Raw genomic sequence first — 22,091 nt, forward strand, 5'->3', positions numbered from 1 at the left:
TTACCTCACTTCTCTATACATTTACAACCTTTCATATGCAAGGGGTTGAATTTTGGAGAGTGATTCTACCCTTATGCTACTGTTGTGAGGGTTATCCTTTCATGCATTTAGGGTGATTAAAGGTGCACTTTTTGACAAAGGAAGGAAAAGTCAACAACTTGGATGAGCTCTTCTACAAGATCGACACCTATTTATGGTTGTAACTCACTCCATTTATATCAATACAAAGAGTTATTTGTTTTCCTATATGTGATTTCACTATTTCATGTATTTCAATACCATTTGATCTTTTGAATGAAGTAGATAGATGATGCTACATAGATCTCGTAGTTTCTTGGCTTGTGTTGTCTGGTTGTGTAGGTTCTAATTTTGGCAACGGGAGCTAGGATTGGAGAATTCAATCCAAAAAAGGAGTGAAACATACGACAGATTCCCAGTAGGTTTCTCCCCCTCATCTACTTACTTCAATGAAAACATTGGGTCTTTTGTCATTATGTTGTTCTAGGTTAGTCACCAAACCTAGGGGAGATATTTCTGTCCACAGTCATAAATCCTGCATAAAAAATTAACGACTCCACTGGGGAACATTGTATTCCCTTGGTAGTTTCTTTTTCCATTATGATTGATTCACCTCTTTCATAGACCTTTGCTATGTTAACCAACCAAGAATAGACCTAGGAAGTGATTGCATTGAGCCTTGTTCACAATTTTTGTGTAAGAATCCTCTTTCCCAGGACCAATGCACCCTTTGGTATGCTGATAGAGCGTTGCATCCACTTGGGACCTCTCTGTGCCTACGTTGCAAAGCACTGGTGCCTCTTCTGCACTTGCGTTGATCCCTATTTTTGCACAATTTTGCCTTGATCAGCCTACTTCCAGCTAACCTTCCCTGAGTCTTGAGTGTCTTATGGTCTCTCTGAAGCCTCCATTTGGTTTGAATTTGTGTTTGATTTCCTTTGGTAAGAATTGGTTTCGATTTTTCTTTGTTCTTATCATTAGGTCACTTGCAAACTTGTTTTGTTTGATCATTGATTGCTTGGATGAATTGTTGTTCTAGTCCTCATTATGAAAAGTGCATTTGAATCAATGATTAGACTTTACATCTTAGTTTTCCTCATTTTTGAAAATTAAGTGTGGTGAAAAAAAAAATCTTTCATTGGCATTTAGGGTTTTGCATCTATATTGACTTGGGAAAATTTGCATGAAAAGGGAATTGAGCATATTGTTTGCTACATTTTGCATGCTGCATATTGTTTGCCTCTTCCCTTGCTTAGCTAGATTTTCATTGAAGAGAAAGATTCCATTTTCTCATGTTAGATTTTCATTTTAGGGAACTCAGGTGAATTTGTGGTGAGCCATAAAACTAAAAATTAATTCAAGATCAACTTAAAATTTACTGAATCAACTAAAGGAGCATTTGTAACATTAACCCAAACACATAGAGGTCTAGGCTAGAGACATGTTCCAATGTCATTAAATGTAGGAGCTATCGTTGTTTTCCAGCGTTGCATCCTGGGGGTGAAATCCCGTCCCACGTATCTGAGTGTATAAGATCATACTCCACCTACCTTTGGGTATATTGGTGGTTCTCCATGCACATAAAGTATATGGAAATGCTCCCATCTAACGGTTACGCATTCGACAACACTACTACATACTTCACTCGCACGCACTGCTGCATATATTTTGGGAGTTCCCAATAGGTTGCTACCATCCATAGGTAACCGAGTCTGCCACCTTGTATACCGTGATACACCGAACACAACATTCGGGGAGATTGCTTGCCGTACATTAAGTCTTTGGTTTTCCAAGGTGTATATTGCAATTCATGGTTGCTTGGTAATCCTTTATGCCTAGATTACCCTCTTTTTGTGTTAATAAAATTTACTATCAAATGTGGAACACCAATATCCCCCACTCTGTCGTTCACGTAGAATCCAAAATAATTCTCCTCTTCCACTAGAGGCTACTCCTGGCCGTTGTTAGAAGCATAAAATAATGCAAACTGTTGAATTGGGAAACTCGGTAACTACCTTTGGTCCTCCTCCTAAATCTGATAAACCAAAATCATTTGTCTCCTTGAGTATTGAACCCGAGGTTACATCTACTCTTGTCGGTGAAATTGACACAACCGATACTGAATTACCTGAAAATTTGTTGCCTGAGGTTATATAATTTGACCTTCCTGAGTCGGAAAATTTATTTCCTAAAGTCATTGAAACTGAGGAGCCTCAGTCATATTTACCTGTTACTGTAGGTATTTCATCTTTTGTTCCTTTGTCTCAGACATATCCACCTACTATATACCTTGGCCCCAATGGTGAACCACTTCCACCTGGACTTATGAGTATTGAGGAGATCCTACAAGAAGGGCCTCATCCTTCTACTCATTTGGAGGGACTTTTCGTTTATCCAACCCATCCTTGTAGGTTTTAACCCTGTATAGAAATTACCTGCATACGAATTTTAAAAACATAAAATAAATAATGGCAAGAGAATAAAACATAAAACATATATAAACATATATTTTCCCCAAGATCCCAGAACCGAGACCATCAGATTGATTTTTCATTATATTCCTTTCAATGTTAAAATACATCTATATACATGCTGAAGCATTTATAAACGCCAATCCATTAACCATGGATTAGAACATAACCATAGTTCCCTTGACCCGATATACAAATGACCATGGACAGAAAAACGTCATGCCCAAAACCATGTGCAAAATCCATGCACAAAACCATAGGTAGGTATGCCCACCTAATATAGGGTCCAAAAAAATTACACAACCCAACATTCTCCCACTTGTTGTTTTCTTTCCACAGGGGGCCACATGAGAGCTTAGTCATTGATCCAGCCCTGCAATGCCCATTGTTTCTCTACACCAGGAGAACTTCTCAATGCTCACATATTTTGTCAATGCATATGCGATATTCTTCAAAGTGTCCACTTTTACCAGCAACACCTTTTTGTCCTCAACCGTATCCCTCACAAAGTGATACTAAACATCAATGTGCTTTGCCTTTGAATGATAAGCAATGTTCTTTGCCAAGAAAATTTCACTTTGGATGTCACAGTCTATCCTTATAGCTCGTTGTACTAACCCCATAATTGAACACAATCTCTACAACCAAACTGCTTCCTTTCTTGCAGGAGTGGCTTCCATGTATTCTACCTCTGTAGTTGAAAGTGCCACTACAAACTGTTTCTTACTCATCCAACTGATTGCACCTCCAAATAGGTTAAACACATACCCAATTGTATATCTTCTCTGATCTAGATCTCCAGCCAAGTCTGCATCAACAAATCCAAAAATGTCCAAAACTCTGTCCAATCCTGGTCTTCCTTGGTAGCACAAACCATAATCATTAGTTCCATGCAAATACCTAAAAACCCGCTTCACTGCGGTCAAGTGCTCCTTCCTTGGTTTTGACATAAACCTGCTCAATACTCCTATTGCATGTGCAATGTATGGTCTAGTACAAACCATTGCATAAATCAAGCTACAAACTACACTTGCATATGGAACACGAGACATGTCCTCTTCCTCTTCTTGTGTCTCAGGACACTGTTCAGCAGATAACTTTACATCTACAAAAATAGGAACCTTCACCGGTTTACTATCATGCATATTAAACCTCTACAATATTGTCTCGACATACTTCCTCTGGTTTAACCAAATATTCCTCTTTACCCGATCTCGTTTAATTTCCAAGCCCAAAATATAGTTTGAAACACCAAGATCTTTCATGTCGAATTTGGAGGACAATTGGTTCTTCAAATCCTGGATAATTTCCTTTTCATTTCCAACCAGCAACATACTATCCACATACAAGACTAGATAAATAACACGATCACCAATTAATTTAAAATACACATAGTGATCTGCTTTGCTTTTGCCATTTGGTGAAGCCAAGTCCACATATAAATGTACCAAATTTCTGATACCACATCCTTGGTGACTATTTTAACCCATACAAAGACTTTTTTAACTTGCATACTAGTTCTTTCTTACCCTTCACTGTGAAGCCTTCAAGTTGTTTCCTGTAGATATCTTCTTCCAGATCCCCGTGAAGAAATGTTGTCTTCACATCCATCTGTTCTACCTCAAAATTAAAAGCAGCTGAAACAGATAAAAGTAATCTAATATAAGCTACCTTGGAAACAGGAGAAAAAATATCACCAAAATCAATTCTTGACACCTGGGAATAACTTTTTGCTACCAATCGAGCTTTGTATTTCTCCACCTTTCCTTCTGCATTCATCTTCTTCCTAAACACCCATTTTCTGCCAATGGGTTTCCTTCCAGCTGGCAACTCCACCAGATCCCAAGCCTCATTTTTGTGCAAAGATGCAATTTCATCAACCATGGCCTCTTTCCAGATTTTTCCATCCCTTGAATCTACTGCTTCCCTCATAGTTCTGGGATCATCATCAATAATAGATAAAGAAAAATTTGAACAGAAGGAAGATGGACTATACCTTTCTGGCTACCTTCTTTCTCGAATTGATCTTCTCACAACAAGAGTTTGTGGCTCTTCATCTTCTGATTCCTCTTCTGCTGTAGAGTCTGATTCTTACTCCTTTAGCTCAAACTCTATCTTCTCAGGTTCCTTTGGTAGGAATTCATGTTTAATAACATATTTCACCTCTCTAAACACCACATCTTGATTGTACACAACCTTCCTTTTTTCTAGGTTCCAAGGCTTATAACCTTTTAAACCATCCATATACCCAATAAAGATGAACCTTTCAGATTTACTATCCAACTTTGTTCTTTCCTCCTTTGGAACATGTACGTGTTCATCACATCCAAATACCCTCAGATGTGAAAGAGAAGATTTCTTACTATTACATACCTCTTATGGATTCTTATCTCCAACTTTGATGAAGGTAATCTATTGACCAGGTTACATGCAATATCTGTCGCCTTTGCCCATAATTCCTTTCCTAACCCCACATCACTAAGCATGCTTCTTTCCTTTTCCATCAACATCTTGTTCATTCTTTCTGCAACTCCATTTCACAAAGGTGTGTATGGAGTAGTCTTCTGCTGTGCTATACCACAATTCTTACAAAACTATTTAAATTCCTTCTTGCAAAACTCTCCACCATTATCTGTCCTCAACACCTTTATCTTCTTCTCTATATGGTTTTCCACCAGAGACTTAAATTCTTTGAACCTTTCAAAGACTTCAGATTTCTTCCTGAGGAAATATATCCATGTATTCCTTGAGAAGTCATCTATAAATGATACATAATACACAGACTTACCTAGTGATGGAACCGACACAGGTCCAAACACATCACTGTGCACAAGCTCTAATATCTGTTTCACCCTCTTAGCACCAGAGGGGAAACTCACCCGATTCTGCTTCCCATATACACAATTTTCATAGAAATCAAAATCCAAAGAGAAATTAGACATACCTTCTATCATACCATTACCATGAAGTATTCGAAGGCCCTTCTCTCCAATATGTCCAAGCCTTTGATGCCATAACATGGTCTTTTCTCCATAGACCACTAGATTTTATGCTCCACTTTCATGAACCACAAAACTGTTGCACCCATAATAACAATGCTACCTTGAAGCTTTTACAAAGTTCCATTCTAAACTCCTGACAACAATACTAGTGCTTCCCGAACCATCTTGTAAGTATCTTCTCGAACACTATTTTTACACCTGCATCATCCAACTTGCTCACAAGAATCAAATTTATGGCCAATGTAGGAATATGTAGAGCACCTGGAAGTGTTCTAATCCTTCCACCTTGCAACTTCAATTTGAATTTTCCGTGACCAACAATTCTAGCCTTCCTATCATCCCCTAAGAAGACATCACCGCCATCATATTTCTCATACTAGCAGAATCACTCTCTATGGGGAGTGGAGTGAAAGGATGCACCTGAGTCAATCGACCATGCCTCATGATCTACATGTGTACTTGAAGAAGAAGCCAAGTACACATCCCCACCTTCATCTGAGGTGGTTTTCACCTCTGCAGAAGGAGCATCATCAGATCCCTTTCCTTTCTCAGAAGCTTTAGATTTACAGTCCCTTTTGAAGTGCCCTTCCTTTCTGCATTTCCAACACACCTTTACAGGTTTTCTGGGAGATTTAGATATCCCTCTAGATCTAGATCTCCCACTCGAGGACTTATTTTTGTTTCTATTCTGGGACCATCCTAGTATATAAAAGGCATCACCATTCTGGCCCTCCATATTTTTTCGTCTCATCTCCTCCAATAGCAAGGATGAAATTATTTCATCAAACTACAAGGCAGTTGCATTACTTCCTATTGCAACAACAAGACTATCCCATGAATCTGGTAGAGAACACAAAAAAATGATTCACTTATCCTCATGTGAAATTTTAATATTAATAGATAATAAATGGCTTACCACAATATTAAATGCATTCAGATGCTTTTTCACTGAGTCTCCATGTTTCATCCTTAGGTTATATAACTTTTTCTATAGGAAAAGTTTATTCACCAGAGTCTTAGATTGGTACAAAGTCCCTAACTTGTCCTACAAAGCCTTTGTCGAAGCTTCCCCTGATACATTTAGCAATACTAAATCTGAGACACACAATCATATTGTGCTCTTTTCCTTCCAATCCAACTTCACCCAGTCTTTAGCTGACATTGCTGTTGGTTTAGTACCCGGATCTACCACGATCCACTAATCTTTATCCACCAGCAGATCCTCCATCTTGAGTTTCCACAACTCAAAACTCTAACCGTTAAATTTCTCGATCTCTATGTTTCCACTGCTCACCATCTTCTTTCACCACAAGAATCGATCCCACATATCTCCCACTGAACAGGGTCTACCACAGGCCCGAACAAAACCCCTCTGCAACAAAGGCATCCTCTTGAAGCCAAAACAACTCTGATACCAAATGTAGGTTTTAAACCTGTATATAAATTACCTGCATACAAATTCTAAAAATAGAAAATAAACAATGGTGAGAAAATAGAGCATAAAACATATATACACAAAGATTTTCCCCTGGATCCCAAAACTGGGACTACCAGATTGATTTTCATTATATTCCTTTCAATGTTACAATACATACATACATACATACATACATACATACATACATACATACATACATACATACATACATACATACATACATACATACATACATACATATATATATATATATATATATATATATATATATATATATATATATATATATATATACATGCTAAAGCATCCATAAACCCTAATCCATTAACTCTGGATTCGAACATAACCATAGTTCCCTTGACTGGATCTACAAAATACCATGGACAGAAAATCATCATGCCCAAAACCATGTGCGAAATCCATGTACAAAACCATAGGTAGGTACACCCACCAAATATAAGGTCCAAAAAAATAACACAACCCAACAATCCTCTTCTTCCTCCACATCCTATACAAAATCCTCTACCTGGTTCTTTTGACTCACCCACGAATTTCATGCGGCAATCTACATTGGGATTATTGACCATGAATAGAACTGATATGGCTTCCCATCCTATGTCTACCACTATGGTTGAAACACCAAATGTCGCTTCCACATATATTTTTTCAACATCGCCATAGGCACATTTGGATGGTGGCATGTACATCCCACCAGGTTATCAATCCTTATCTGGTACCTTATTTGGTGCATCTTCTAGTTTATTGACATCCACCATGTCTTCCACTTTTGGAATTCCATCTGGCACTACTCTTATGAGTGCTGCTCAGCCTACTCCTTCTCCTCCTCCTACACCGGTGGTTGAACGACAGTCTAGCCCCTATGTTAGTGGGAAAGGTATTATTTAATAGCCTAACTATCCTTACGTTGGGTACCCTCCACATGAGGGGAAATTTCCTCCATCATCCCCTCCTCCTTTGGTAGGGGGAAACTTGTTGTTGGTATACCTCAAATTGGTAATCAACCTTATTATAGTCCTCCTTATCCTGGAATGGTTGCTAGTGTTTGAAAACCTACTTTTCCCATTCAACCTGGTTCGATGTTGGGTTCATTGCTTATTTCCAAACCCGTGCCATCATCTCAAGCTCCTATTCCTCAATCTATACCTCAACAAGCTCAAATTAATGTAACTCAATCTGTAAAAGCTGTGATTGCATCTCAACCCGTTCCTTCAGTATTTAGTACCTCTCAGGTCCCACTTACTCAACCTTTACAAGTTCCTTTACAATATCAAGCATTTTCACAAGGTATTCCTCAAATTCCAGTAGGAAAGACTGTGTTCGGCATGGCACAACATCAATCGAACCCGTTTTATCATGGGACAATGAAAAATCCCATCGGGCAATAGTATAGACCTTATTAGGGTATTCCTCAGGTGCCTTTTCAAGGCCAACAAATTCATGGTTACCCTGGGGCTAGTCAACAAGGTCACTTGTATTCTAGCTATCAAAATCCTCCTTATTTTGGTACCTAGGTTCCTTATTACAAAAACCCTCCTTATCTAGGAATCCAAGTGCCTCTTACCCAAGATATTCCTTCATATATAGGTCACCCTCTGCTGGACTTTAATCGACAGTTGCCTTTTGTGGCCACTCTTGAGTTTCCAGATTTGACTCGGCTCACCAATGACCCCATCACTCATTCGCCTTGGTGGCCGATTATTCCTACCAAATTGCCTTTTGATATCCCTAAATTCAATGGGAATCTAGGAGAAGACCTGTCGATGCATGTCATGATGTATCATCTATGGTGTTAATCAAACTCCCTTAATTGTGATTTTATTCGACTTCATCTTTTCCAAAGAACTCTTACGGGTACCGCTGCTAAATGGTATATCGAGTTACCCAAAGCTTCATTTCATTATTTTAGCACCTTAGCCACAACCTTCCTCACACATTTCCAGTTGCCCATCAAATACAAAATTGGAACAAAACTATTAACCAAATTCAAACAATCTGATTCCACTCACATTTCAAATCACATTCATGAGTGGAGGCGTCGTTTCTAGTTGGTCAAAACTTATGTTGCCAATCAATTTCTCACATAATGGTTTACCAAATCTATGTTGGCACCCATAACAGAAGATGTGGGCAAAGGTGGAGTCGTGACATAAGATCAAGTAATTTCTCATGCACAATATTTGGATTTGGTTTATAACCAATCCTACACACTTTATGATAAGATACATTGAAAGCCTTTGATGGGAGAACATACAAATCTTGTGGGATTTTCAACTCCCTATGATCCAGGTGGATCTTCAAGTACAGTAGCATGGAAAATATCAAAATTCAAAGTGGAAAAAAAGCAAGTATCCTAACATGAGATCAAAGTGCTCATTGCCCTGATTCCAATGGTGTGAACGACACTCCAATCCGAGTCCGGATGATGAAGTTGTGGCAGAAAGAGTTTGCCTTAGTTCCTTTGAAAATGAGGCATTTTCTCTTAAAAGTGGCTTTAAGCCTTTTAAAAGGCAAATTTCAATTGGAGGGTCCAAAAGGGCGGACTTAAGGAGGCACAACGGAGCCCCAGATCAGCGATCTCCGATTAATCGGAGTTGGGGGCCTGCGATGTGCGATATCAGAACCGGGCAGAGACAACTTCCGATTGCGATCGGTGATTAGAGCAATCGGCGGGACCAAGGAACAAGATCCCTGAGCCTCAGTGATGTGATATGCTAATTCGATAGGGTTGATGGGCTACACTAATATCGGCGATTGGCGATCGACCAGATCGGCGATCAGTGATCGGTGGATCCCCGAGATAAAGGGACATTGAATAAGCGATATGCCGATTGCGATATTGGGGCCAGACCCGATGGGTCTATAAGCCCAATTTGATATATTTTGAAGTTCGAGACTTTGGTTTTTCTAGTGTTTTCTGTGTAATATCCACTTAAACGGAAAAAGGCCAATTTCGGGGTTTTTGTGAGGGAAGGGCGGATTCATCATGCCCGATTGATCCATCCATTCGAACAACCTTCCATTATAATCAAACAACCCTCGAATTTGAAGCAGCCTTGTATTATAAAGCCCGATGTACATAGAAAAATGCACAGAGAGAGAGGATTTTCAGCACGCTGTTCGAGGCAGGAGAGCTTTCAGGTGGCTGATAGTGCATTTTTTCTGATTTGGACAAGATTTATATGATTTCAGCCCTTCTTAATGCCACTGACGCATTGGTGCTATCCATTTCTCCATCTGAGGTCTCCATTTCACAACCATTTTCCAGAATATAGGTATAAACCTCTTTTTATGTAACTGGTGAATGTAATTCCCTTCTTTTCATGCCACTTAATATATGAAGGCCTCCCCATTGATCGAGCAGGGCCCGAAGACGTAGTCAGAGTTGGAAGAACTCTGTTATCAAGTCTTGTTGTCTTCCTATTGTGCCTTTATGTATTTTTCTTCTTCTTTTAATGTGTGCACATTTAATTTCTCTATTAGGCTGCAATTTCTACATGTGATTCTTTCCATACATCTATAAGAAAAAGAACCCTGGATCAAGTGGTATTAGAGTAGGTATTTTTAGATGTGAATTGCATGTTTGTATGCTAACAAGAGACATACTTCGAAGAGGCAAAGGGGATTTAGAGCCTTTTGATCCCGAAGTAGGGCATGCACATCGAAGGAGAAACATGGCAGAAGATGATGCTCATCTTGAAGAGGAGTGCAATTTCCCCAAGACCTTCTATTCAATGTCAGAGAATATCAGTTAGCTAGTGTTAATGCTGGAGAAAGTAGAGGAGAGAAACCCAGAAGGACAAGGTTTAGCACATGGGAATGGTGGAGAAGAACCCCCTCCTTCTCCTTCCGGGATTGAAGGTTCTCCTTCCTCTCACCACCATAATTGTAGAAATTCAAAGGATGCATCTAAGAAGCCTTTCTTTAAATTAGATGTTAAATTTGATCTTCCCATGTTTAATGGTGAAAGAAATGAAAAAAAGCTTAATAATTAGATTAGGCAGATTGAGGTCTACTGCAAGATTCAATAGATCGTGTAGGATGAGGCAAAGATTCAGTTGGCCTCTCTACGGCTGAGCATCATCGCTCTCATTTGGTGGGAGAGCAAATTGTAGCACAGTAAGAATGTGGGTAACCTCTCTTCCTCATGGCCCGATTTTATTTATGCGTTAAAGGAACAATTTTATCCCTTAGGATACAAGCAAAAAGCTTTAATGAATTGGCAGTATTTAAGGCAAGGAAAAGGTCAGGATGTTTAGATTTTTACAGAGGAGTTTAGAAAGCAAGCACTGAATTTGGGTATTGCACTTGATACACCTGAAGTTGTAACTAAGTATATTAGCTCATTGCATAGCTACATTAGGTATTCATTGTTGTTGTTTGAACTAACCACTATTGACGCAGCCAGTGTAAAGGCAATTCATATTGAGAACAAGGGAAAAAATGAAAGAGATGATTAGTCTAGAAAACACCGTTCAAACCTCCCAATGGAAAATCCAAAGTGAAATGGAAAGGAAAGGAGAAGAAGACGACAATAGCAAAAGAAGGAGAAAGGCCATAATGCAGTCACTGCAAAAAGGAAGGCCACGATGACGATCACTGTTGGAAAAAACACCTACAAAAGCGTCCAAAGAGATATGGAGGAAAAGGGAAGCAGAAGACAATGGCAACTACGCATCAAGACCTTGGATCAGATTTGGGAGATGAAGCATTGCTCATAGCACTAGGAACAAAAGGTACTCTTACACCTCATGTTAATTCTGAATCGCATGAAGGCACTAGTTTTGTAAATGAGTCCCTTCCTAATGATCGAAAGAGAATTGAACTGTTTCATATCAGAGTTGTTGTAAATCATACTAAAGTTGAAACTCTGTTTGATACTGGATCCCAAGCAAATTTAATCGCAGAATCCCTGGTAAAGAAACTTGGCTTAGAAACAAAACCACATCCAAAACCTTACCCGCTTGGATGGATACATGATAAAGCAAAACTGAATGTAACCAAGTAGTGTAAAGTCAAATTTGTGATCGCTTCTAAGCTAGTGGACGAAGTAGAACTGGATGTAATACCATTGGATATCTGTGGCATGGTGTTAGGGAGTCCATATCTGTATGATAGAAAGGCAATATTTTTCCGTCATGAGAACAAATACCAAATCACAAAAAATGGGGTAGAATATAAAGTAAGGGCTCATCAAAATAAAATCAATGCCAGCCTTGTAAGCACTGGACAAATGAAAATACTGGTGAATTCCAGTAAGGGTTTCATGCTTATGGTTGTAAGGGGAAAAGAGGTAGAATTAGTTGATGCTTTCCAGGGCTGCGATCAGGAACATAAAAAAGAATTATTTAAATTAATTTCTAATTATGATGAGCTATTTCAGGAACAGAAGGGATTGCCTCCGAAGAGGAAAATCCAACATGAAATCCATTTGCAGCATGATGCTCCTTTTCCAAATATTGGCATGTACAGGATGTCGACCATTGAGATGGAGGAAATCAAGAAACAGGTGCAGGAATTGCTAGACCAAGGGGTCATCAGGCCGAGTGCTTCTTCGCGTGGTTCACCAATTGTCTTAGTCCCAAAGAAATACGACACATGGAGGATGTGTGTGGATTACCGCACATTAAACAAGATCATGGTGAAAAATCGCTACCCTCTTCCATGCATAGATGATTTATTAGATCAATTAAAGAATGTTGTTTATTTCACCAAATTGGATTTGCACAGTGGTTATCACCAGGTCCGAATTGCAGAGCAGGACGCGTGGAAAACCGCCTTCAAGACCAAACAGGGTCTGTTCCAATGGATGTGATGCCATTCGGAATTTGCAACGCTCCAACCACTTTTTTGAGGGTTATGAATGATCTCTTTCGGCCTTTTATTGAAGAATTTGTTCTTGTATATTTGGATGATATACTTGTCTTTAACAAAAGTTGGGTTGAACATGTGTGTCATGTAAATAAAGTGCTTGATGTATTGAAAAATGAAAAACACTTTGTAAAGTTGTCAAAGTGTGAGTTGGGGAAAACCTCTTTGGGTTACCTAGGTCATATTGTTGGTCATGGTCAGTTAAATATTGATCCTTCTAAAGCTGAAGCAATTGTAAATTGGCCTAAGCCTACTAGTGTAACCGAGGTCCATAACTTTCTAGGTGTAGTCCAGTATTGGAGGAGATTTATTGCTAATTTCTCTATTATTACAACACCTCTGCACACATTGACAAGTGTGAAAAAGGTCTTCCAATAGGGAGGAAGACAACAGAAGTCCTTTGAAACATTGAAGGAAAAGATTAGCACCGCACCAATGTTAGCCTTACCCGATCTCCAAAAGCCATTCGAGATCGAAACCGATGCCAGCGGTTATGCCATGGGAGCTGTACTGATGCAGCAAAAGAAGTCGATTTGTTACCATTCTGAGAATTTTTCTCAAGCTCTGATAAACTATCCCACTTATGACAAGGACCTTTATGCCTTGGTGCAGAGTGTGAAAAAGTGGAAACACTACCTAATCGGCAAAGAGACCATCATCCATACAGATCATCAGCCCTTGCAGTACCTTCATTCACAAACCAAGTTGCAACAATCTCGTCACTTTAGGTGGATGGGTTTTCTTCAACAGTTTCATCTGGTAATAAAGTATAAGAAGGGCACTAGCAATAAAGTGGCCGATATGTTATCTCGCCCTCCTATTTCTGCTTCTGTTATTTTGCATAATGCTTCGTTGTCTTTTGAGAGTTATGCTGAACAATATGCTAACGATGATGACTTTAAGGAGATTTATGCAAAACTAACCCATGGTTCACAGGTGGACAACTATCATTTGTAGGGGAAACTGTTGTATCACCTTGGTAAATTGTGTATTCCCATAGGGGAAAGAGTACATGTAATTCAAGAGGTCCACACCTCTCTTGTGTCTGGACACTTTGGTGTCGAAAAGACTTTATGTCATGTACAAAGATTTTGTTTTTGGCATCATATGAAAAACATTATGACTTGCTATGTAAAGGGTTGTGTGATGTGTTCTACCTAATAGAAAACTTGGGCTCTACACACCACTCCCTATTTCGAGTCGTCCATGGGAAAGTGTGTCAATGGACTTTGTAGGAGGTTTGCCTTTGTCTAGGAAGAGTCACAACTATTTGTATGTCGTCGTTGACCATTTTAGCAAGATGTGTATTCTTATGCCTTGTAAAAAGCAGATCACTGCAGAGCAAACTACTTCTCTTTTCTTTCAGCATGTTTGGGTCCATTTTGGATTACCCACATCAATTGTGTCAGATCGGGACTCTCGCTTTCTTGGAGAGTTTTGGACCAGCTTGTGGAGGATGATGGACACCAAATTGAAAAGAAGCACGAAATTTCATCCACAAACTAACGGACAGATAGAGGTTGTCAACTGTACCGTGGTACACTTGCTACGAGGCTATTGTGGGAAACATCCCAAGTTGTGGGATGAACATCTCCCATATGTACAACATTCCTACAACTGAGCAGTGCATTCATCTACGCAGCGTTCACCATTTGAGACATGTTTTGGTTACCTGCCAAAGGACCCTTTTGATATGGTCTTTGGAAGGGAAGATGGCTCCAGTGGACATAATGATGGGGACACAACTCAGCAATTCATTCAGCGAATCCAATTGATTCACCAAGCTGTACAAGAGAAGTTGGAGAAAAGTCAAGCCCGTTACAAGGCTCAACATGACAAACACTGAGTCAACCACCAATTCCAAGTGGGTGACAAAGTGTGGTTCCACATCAACAAGGACAGGATGAAGGGGGAAGGGAAGAAATTGCGACTCATCTGGTATGGTACATTCACCATATTGGAGAAGATTGGAAACAATGCCTTTCGTCTTGATTTGTCGATATATATGTAGATGTACTTAGTAGTGAATGTAGAGAACCTAAAGCTATATGAACCACCATTGATCATGGACACTGATGAGGTGGGCATAGTTCCTACAATTGATGATTTTGCTCCAGAATATCTCGATGAGTTATCAAAAGACATCATCCTTGACAGAAGGACCAAGACTTCACGGCGAGGAGATGTGGAATACCTTCGAGTTGGTTTAAAGGGAATGCACCCCAGCAAGGCCAAATGGCTGGAGAAGGAAAAGGTGAGGGAACAGTTCCCTCAGTTGCCAATTGACTAATGAAAGCTTTTGGTGGTCCAAAAGCTCCTCAATGGGGAGGATTGATTCAGGTGGATCTTCAGGTACAGTAGCATGGAAAATATAAAAATTCAAAGTGCCAGAAAAGCAAGTATCCTGACATCAGATCAAAGTGCTCGTCGCCCTGATTCCAACGGTGCAAATGACACTCCAATCCGAGTCTGGATGATGAAGTTGTGGCAGAAAGAGTTTGCTTTAGCTCCTTTGAAAATGAGTCATTTTCTCTTAAAAGTGTCTTTAAGCCTTTTAAAAGGAAAATCGCAATCGGAGGGTCCAAAAGGACGGACTTAAGGAGGCGCAGTGGAGCCCCCGATCAGCGATCTTTGATTAATCGGAGTCGAGGGTATGCGATGTGTGATATCGGAACTGAGCAAAGACAACTTGTGATTGCGATCAGTAATCGGAGCGATCGGCCAATCGGCGATCGACAGGACCAAGGACCAGGACCCATAAGCCTCAACGATGTGATGTGTCGATTCGATAGGGCCGATGCAATACGCCGATATCGGTGATCGGAAGATCCCCGTGATAAAGGGCCATTGAATAAGCAATATGATGATTGCGATATCAGGGCCGGACCCGATGGGTCTATAAGCCCGATTTGATATATTTTGAAGTTCGGGACTTCGATTTTTGTAGTGTTTTCTGTGTAATATGCACTTAAATGGAAAAAGGGAAATTTTAGGGTTTTTGTGAGGGAAGGGCAGATTGATCGCGCTCGATTGATCCATCCGTTCGAATAACCTTCCATTATAATAAAAAAACCCACGAATTTGAAGTAGCCTTGTATGATAAAGCCCGATGTACGCAACAAAATGCAGAGAGAGAGAGGATTTTTAGCACGCTGTTTGAGGCAGGAGAGCTTTCAGGTGGCCGATAGTGCATTTTGTCTGACTTGGACAAGTTTTATATGATTTCAGCCCCTCTCAACACCACGAACGCATTGGTGTTGTCCATTTCTCCATCTGAGGTCTCCATTTCACAACCATTTTCCAAAATAGAGGTATAAGCCTCTTTTATGTAACTGGTGAATGTAATTCTCTTCTTTTCATGCCACTTAATATATGAAGGCCTCCCCATTGATCGAGCAAGGCCTGGAGACGTAGTTCGAGCTTGACGAACTCCATTATCAAGTCTTGTTGTCTTCCTGTTGTGCCTTTATGTGTTTTTCTTCTTCTTTTAATATGTGGACATTTAATTTCTCTATTAGGCTGCAATTTGTACATGTGATTCTTTCCATACATCTATAAGCAAAAGAACCATGGATCACCCTACAAGTTGAATTAGGGGGAAAAACTGTGTCCATAAAAGGCGGAGTTATTGACGGACCTCTCGATTACAACGTTCTATTGGGAGATACATGGGTTTATGCCATGGATGGTGTCATTTCGACTTACTTTCATATGATCACCTTTCCTGATAAAGGCATAATTGTATCCATAGACCAACTCACCTTTTTTTCCTTCGATTCACATGTTACTGGAAGTGTCCCTCTTGTAGGGGAAACTCTATAGTCATATCAACATGTTGGAGTTGGATTGTTGAAGGATTCTTCGCTTATGGGGACCTTTTCACTCCCTCCTCCTCTCCTTCGCAACAACTCATCTTCGGTAGCCTATATCAACATGATATCATCTTCCACTATCCTGACAGATCCATGGATTGTACAATATGAAACTGACATCTAAATTTTTTGCGATTGAATGTCGCTAAGCCCTATTGAGCTAGATTACAAAGCCATTTGTTTGGCTTGTGCAGTTTGTTATTTTGATTCGCTTAATTGGGTAGAAATATCACTGGACTATGGTATGTCTTCCGATTGGTTCTCAGTATTCCCTACCGACGAAAGCATCATGGAAATAATGATGTCGGATGACGCAATGTGGGATGAACATCATCATCATTCCTCCTTACCAGATTCCTTTGAGGATAGTCTCAGTGATGTATACTCGCCCAATTCTGTCAATATTTTTATGAATTTCATGTCTATTCATGAGGTCGATTTGGAAAAGAACCTTTCGAATATCGAAGAGACAATACCTCTTGATATTTCCATTAAGCCAGGTGTTGTGCATCTTGTTCTCCATCCATGATTGAGACTTATCGAGGCCTTTTCTATGAGTTCTGAGATGTCTTTTCCTAGACCTACGAAGAGATTCCAGGTATCGACCCAAAGATAGTTGCACATGAATTTAAGACATATCCTTATGCAAAAGCAGTCTGACAGTAACTCTGTTTGGTCCATCCAAAGAACATTGCTAGTATTAAGGTTGAATTTGAAAAGATCCTTCGAGCTGGTTTCAAATGCCTTGTTCCTTTAACTGATTGGGTGTCAAATGTAGTTCCTATCATGAAGAAACATGGCACCATTTGAGTGTGCGTTGATTATCGAGATGTGAATCGTGCATGTCCAAACAAAAATTATCCTAGCCCATTTATTGACCATATTGTTGATGACTGCGTTGGCTGTGAAATTTATTCATTTATGGATGGGATTTCGGGCTATAATTGAATCAACATTCTCCCAATGGACCAACCTAAAACTGATTTTATTTGTCCCTAGGGAAATTTTTCCTATAGGAAACTCCCGTTTGGTTTAAAGAATGCTGGGACTACATTTCAACATGCCATGGATTATGCTTTTCATGATATCAAATACATCGTTCAACCATATTTGGATGTCCTCCATACTCACTATTGGGTTGTGTTATATTCTTTCCATGTAGTTAACAGGGGGTTTGAAGGGCACCCGTAACCCCACTTTATGGGGTCTGGGGCAACGCCTCAGAAAATTTTGGTTTTGGACCCTATGTTAGGTTGGGCGGACCCACCTATGATTTTGTGCATGATTTTCACACATGTTTTTTGGACGCGATGGTTTTTTGGTCCATGGTATTGGATGCGATGGTTTTTGGTCTATGGTATTGGATGCGATGGTTTTTCGGTCCATGGTATTGGGTGCTTCGACATGTATAAATATGTATTGTAACATTGAAAGGAACATAATGAAAAATCAAGTTGGTAGTCCTAGTTTTGGGATCCAGTGGGAAAATTTGTGTATATGTGTTTTATGTGTTATGCTCTCGCATTGTTTATTTTTCTATTTTTTAGAATTCGTATGCAGGTAATTTCTGTACGGGGTTAAAAACTACAATTGGTATTAGAGCCAAATGTTGGCTTCAAAGGAACACTTTTGTTGCTAAGGGTTTTATTGGCCCGGTGAATGAAATAACTTTGATTTGCTACACTTATGGAGGTCTCGATCGGAAGATTTGAGGTAGCTATATTACTAGTAGTCCGAGAGGCTCCAGCAAAGTCCATAGTCTGACCTCAAACAACGATAGCGCTACCTAAATTCACTCCACACCAACGAACTATGCTCAGCTTGTAGACGTACTATGGGAGTTCACGCTACGAGAAATAATCGTTGCAATAAAGAGCTTCGGCGAGGGCAACATGGTTGCCGAGATGGACTTCGGCATGGCCTACCGTGGCGTGCTACGGGATTCGAATGTGCGAATCTTAGTTAAACGCCTGGGGATGAAAACCTGCCTGGCGCTTCGTGCCTGTTTCGCGCACGAGCTCTCGAACCTCGGGCGCCTCTGCCACCAGAACCTGGTGCAGCTCCGGGGTTGGTGCACCGAGAAGGGCAAAATCCTGGTCGTCTACGATTACCTGATGAACCGGTCGCTGAGCAAGATGCTGTGCCACAAGAAGGGCTTCGTGCTCGACTGGCCCAGCCGGTACAAGATCGTCAAGGGGCTCTCTGCGGCACTGCTGTACTTGCACGAGGAATGGGAGGAGATCGTTGTCCACAAGGGCGTCATGGCGAACAACGTCTTCCTGGATGCAGACCTGAGCCCTCGCCTCGGGGGCTTCGCGCTGGCGGAGTTCGTCGCCCATGGCGACAACGATCACCATGCCACCGGTGCTGTCTGTGGGATCTTCGGGTACATGTACCCTGAATACGTGGCCTCGGGTAGGGCAACGACAGAGGCCGACGTTTTCAGCTTCGGGGTCGTGGTCCTGGAGGTTGTGTCTAGTAGAATGGCCGTCGATTTCAGGTTCCCGACCATTTTACTTGTTGATAAGATTAGACAGTTGGATAAAAAGGAAAGGCTAGTGGATGTGAGGCTGGAAGGCGAATTCAATCAAAAAGAAATGAACAGATTGCTTAACCTGGGTTTCCTTTGCACTCGCTTGGATTCGAAAGTGCGACCTACGATGAGGCAGGTTACTCATATTTTGGACGGCGATGACCACTTGCTGACTACCCTGCTGTTACAAACAGAGAACCCACAACCAGAATGGGAGTCGAACCTGGAAGAAACAACTTTGTTGGTGAAGAGAATACAGGCTCTCGGCATACAGTGATTTTTATGTCCAACATGGTAGATGATAACTCTACAGTGATGTTGTATGGGAATTCAAACGGTTTGATAGAATTTTTTGAGCAAAGGAGAAATGAGAGAGGATGGGTTAGAAGAGCAACAATGAAAAAATAAATAAATTAATGAAGTCAAAATTATTGCATGTAAATGGGCATACCACTGTAAGACTTGGTAAGGCATGTGTACCCCTGGGTAATCACTAGTAAAGTCTGGTTAGACCTAGGTGATAGAGGGGATGTAGGGTTAACAATACCTCAGGTAAAAACTCTGAGGGGGGTAAGGGCTAGAGTGAGCGGGATTGTCTCACTTAGCAGGTTTGGCTGAAGTTAGTCAAGGAACCCCAAGTAAAGTTTAAGGGGGAATTGATAGGTAAACTTGACTTGGGATAGAGTCAATTTTGACCAGGTTAAATAGTCATGGTTTTGGGGCACATGGTATTGTGCACCCATAGTATTCTGCCCGTGGTATTATATGTAATGGATCCTATAAAAGGCTGGAAGGACTTCATTGTAACATAAGGCCTGGAGGTGAGCGGTGAAGGCTCACTTGGTTGGATTGGCTAGGGTTTTGTTCAATGCTAATGAGAAATCATTAGGTTGGGTTTTTCCTCGGATTTGGGGTTTTCTGGATAAACATGTGTGTTTATGTGATTATGGTTAGTGTTGGTTAATTTTTATATTTGTTCCTCTCAGTAATTCTCTGTAATTAATTTGTGTTGTCGGGTAAATTTCCTATTAGGCTTCAAAGGGACTCTTTTGTTGCCAAGGGTTTTATTTTCCTGGTGAATGAAATATATTTGTTTCGCTACACTCATGGAGGTCTCGATCTGAACATTTGAGGTAGCTATATTACTAGCAGTCTGAGAGGCTCTGGCAAAGTCCATAGTCTGACCTCAAACAACGATAGCGCTACCTGAATTCACTCCACGCCAACAGACTACGCTCAGCTTATAGACACACCATGAGAGTTCACGCTACGGGAAATAATCACTGCAACGGAGAGCTTCAGCGAGGGCAACATGGTTGCCGAGATGGACTTCGCTTTTCATGATATAAAATACATCATTCAACCATATTTGGATGCCTTCCCTACTCACTCCAAACATCAGACTAATCACTCGATGCATTTTCAGGCTATTTTTCTTTATTGTAGACATTATAATATTCGACTTAGCCCACAAAAATGTGTGTTTTGTGCTAATTCTAGTCAACTCCTAGGTTTCATTATATTGAAACAAGGAATTCACACCGATCCATTGTACGTACAAACAGTTATTGATTTTCGTGCACTTACTTGACTTGTTTAGCTTCAACGAATTCAAGGGAAAGCTAACTTCCTACGAATATTTGTCCCTAATTACATTGATTTGGACAAAGTATTTACTCACTTGTTGAAAAATGGGATTCCCTTTTATTGGGATGACACAACTCAAAAAGCGTTTGATGCCCTAAAAGATGTACTAGTTCAGGCATCTCTTCTTTATGTCCCTGATTATCAGCGCGACTACTTCCTGTATCTTGCTGCTGCTATTTATACTATAGCAATGGTATTGGTCCAAGAAGATGATTTAGGGACTGAAAATTCCATCTACTATCTGAGTTAGAATCTTAATGATACCAAGATCCGGTATTCCCATGTGGAAAAGTTTGTGTTGAGTAGCCATTCAAGCCATCCAAAGATTTCACCATTACATCTTGCTTCAGAAAAATATGGTCGTTTCGGATTGTAACCCTATGACATACATTTTGTCATGTCAATTGCTTGGGGGCAAGCACTCAAAATGGATTATCATCTTACAAGAATTTTACCTAGAGTTCATCAAATCCAAGTCGAAGAAATTCCTATTGTTTGTGGAACTAATGCGTGATCTCCCTTCCCTTGATTCATAATCTCATCATCTCACCCATGGTATGGATATTTCCTAATTTATCTCCAGACCTAGACTTTCCAGTCTAATATCTCTCACTCGGAGCATCAACTTATTCATTACCAATCCCAAAATTACATCATTATCGATGACACCCTTTACCGTCATGGTATCCATACGATCTTATGTAGGTGCCCCAAACTTGAGGAGGCCAAAAAAGTCTTAAATGAATTCCACTCGGGGGAATGTGGTGGACATTTATCTAGTTATGCTACCACCTAGAAATTTTTTCGTGCTGGTTACTTCTAGCCTACCATCTTTCAAGACTACATCCTCGTTGTCCAGAAGTGTCATGCGTGCCATATATACAATCGTAAGACCTATGCTCTACCCTCTTTATTGCATCCTGTTATCGCTGTTGGTCCCTTTGTGAAATGGGGTATCAACTTCATGACATGTAAACCTCACTTGGCCGGGGGGCATGGTTATATTATTGTCGCTGTTGACTACTTTACTAAATGGGCTGAGGCGATGCCTAAATTTAACAACACTGGAGAAATGAATGCATACTTCTTGTTCAACCACGTCATCACACGGTTTGGTGTTCCACAGGCAATAGTTATGGATCACAAGAAAGATTTCTGGAATCATATGATGACCAAACTAACTGCTAAGCTGGGAGTTTCCCATGAAAGTTCCACCCCCTA

At 40.3% G+C, this 22,091-nt stretch overlaps 1 pseudogene; it reads left to right on the forward strand.

The window, feature by feature from the left end:
* Positions 1-18,582: 18,582 nt before the first annotated feature.
* On the forward strand, positions 18,583-19,500 carry LOC149220270 (receptor like protein kinase S.2 pseudogene; annotated as a pseudogene).
* The last annotated feature ends 2,591 nt before the right edge of the window (positions 19,501-22,091 follow it).

The sequence above is a fragment of the Pinus tabuliformis genome, chromosome Q, assembly GCF_031772625.1.
Source record: "Pinus tabuliformis cultivar Carrire ecotype Pingquan chromosome Q, CPIR1, whole genome shotgun sequence".
NCBI lineage: Eukaryota > Viridiplantae > Streptophyta > Pinopsida > Pinales > Pinaceae > Pinus > Pinus tabuliformis.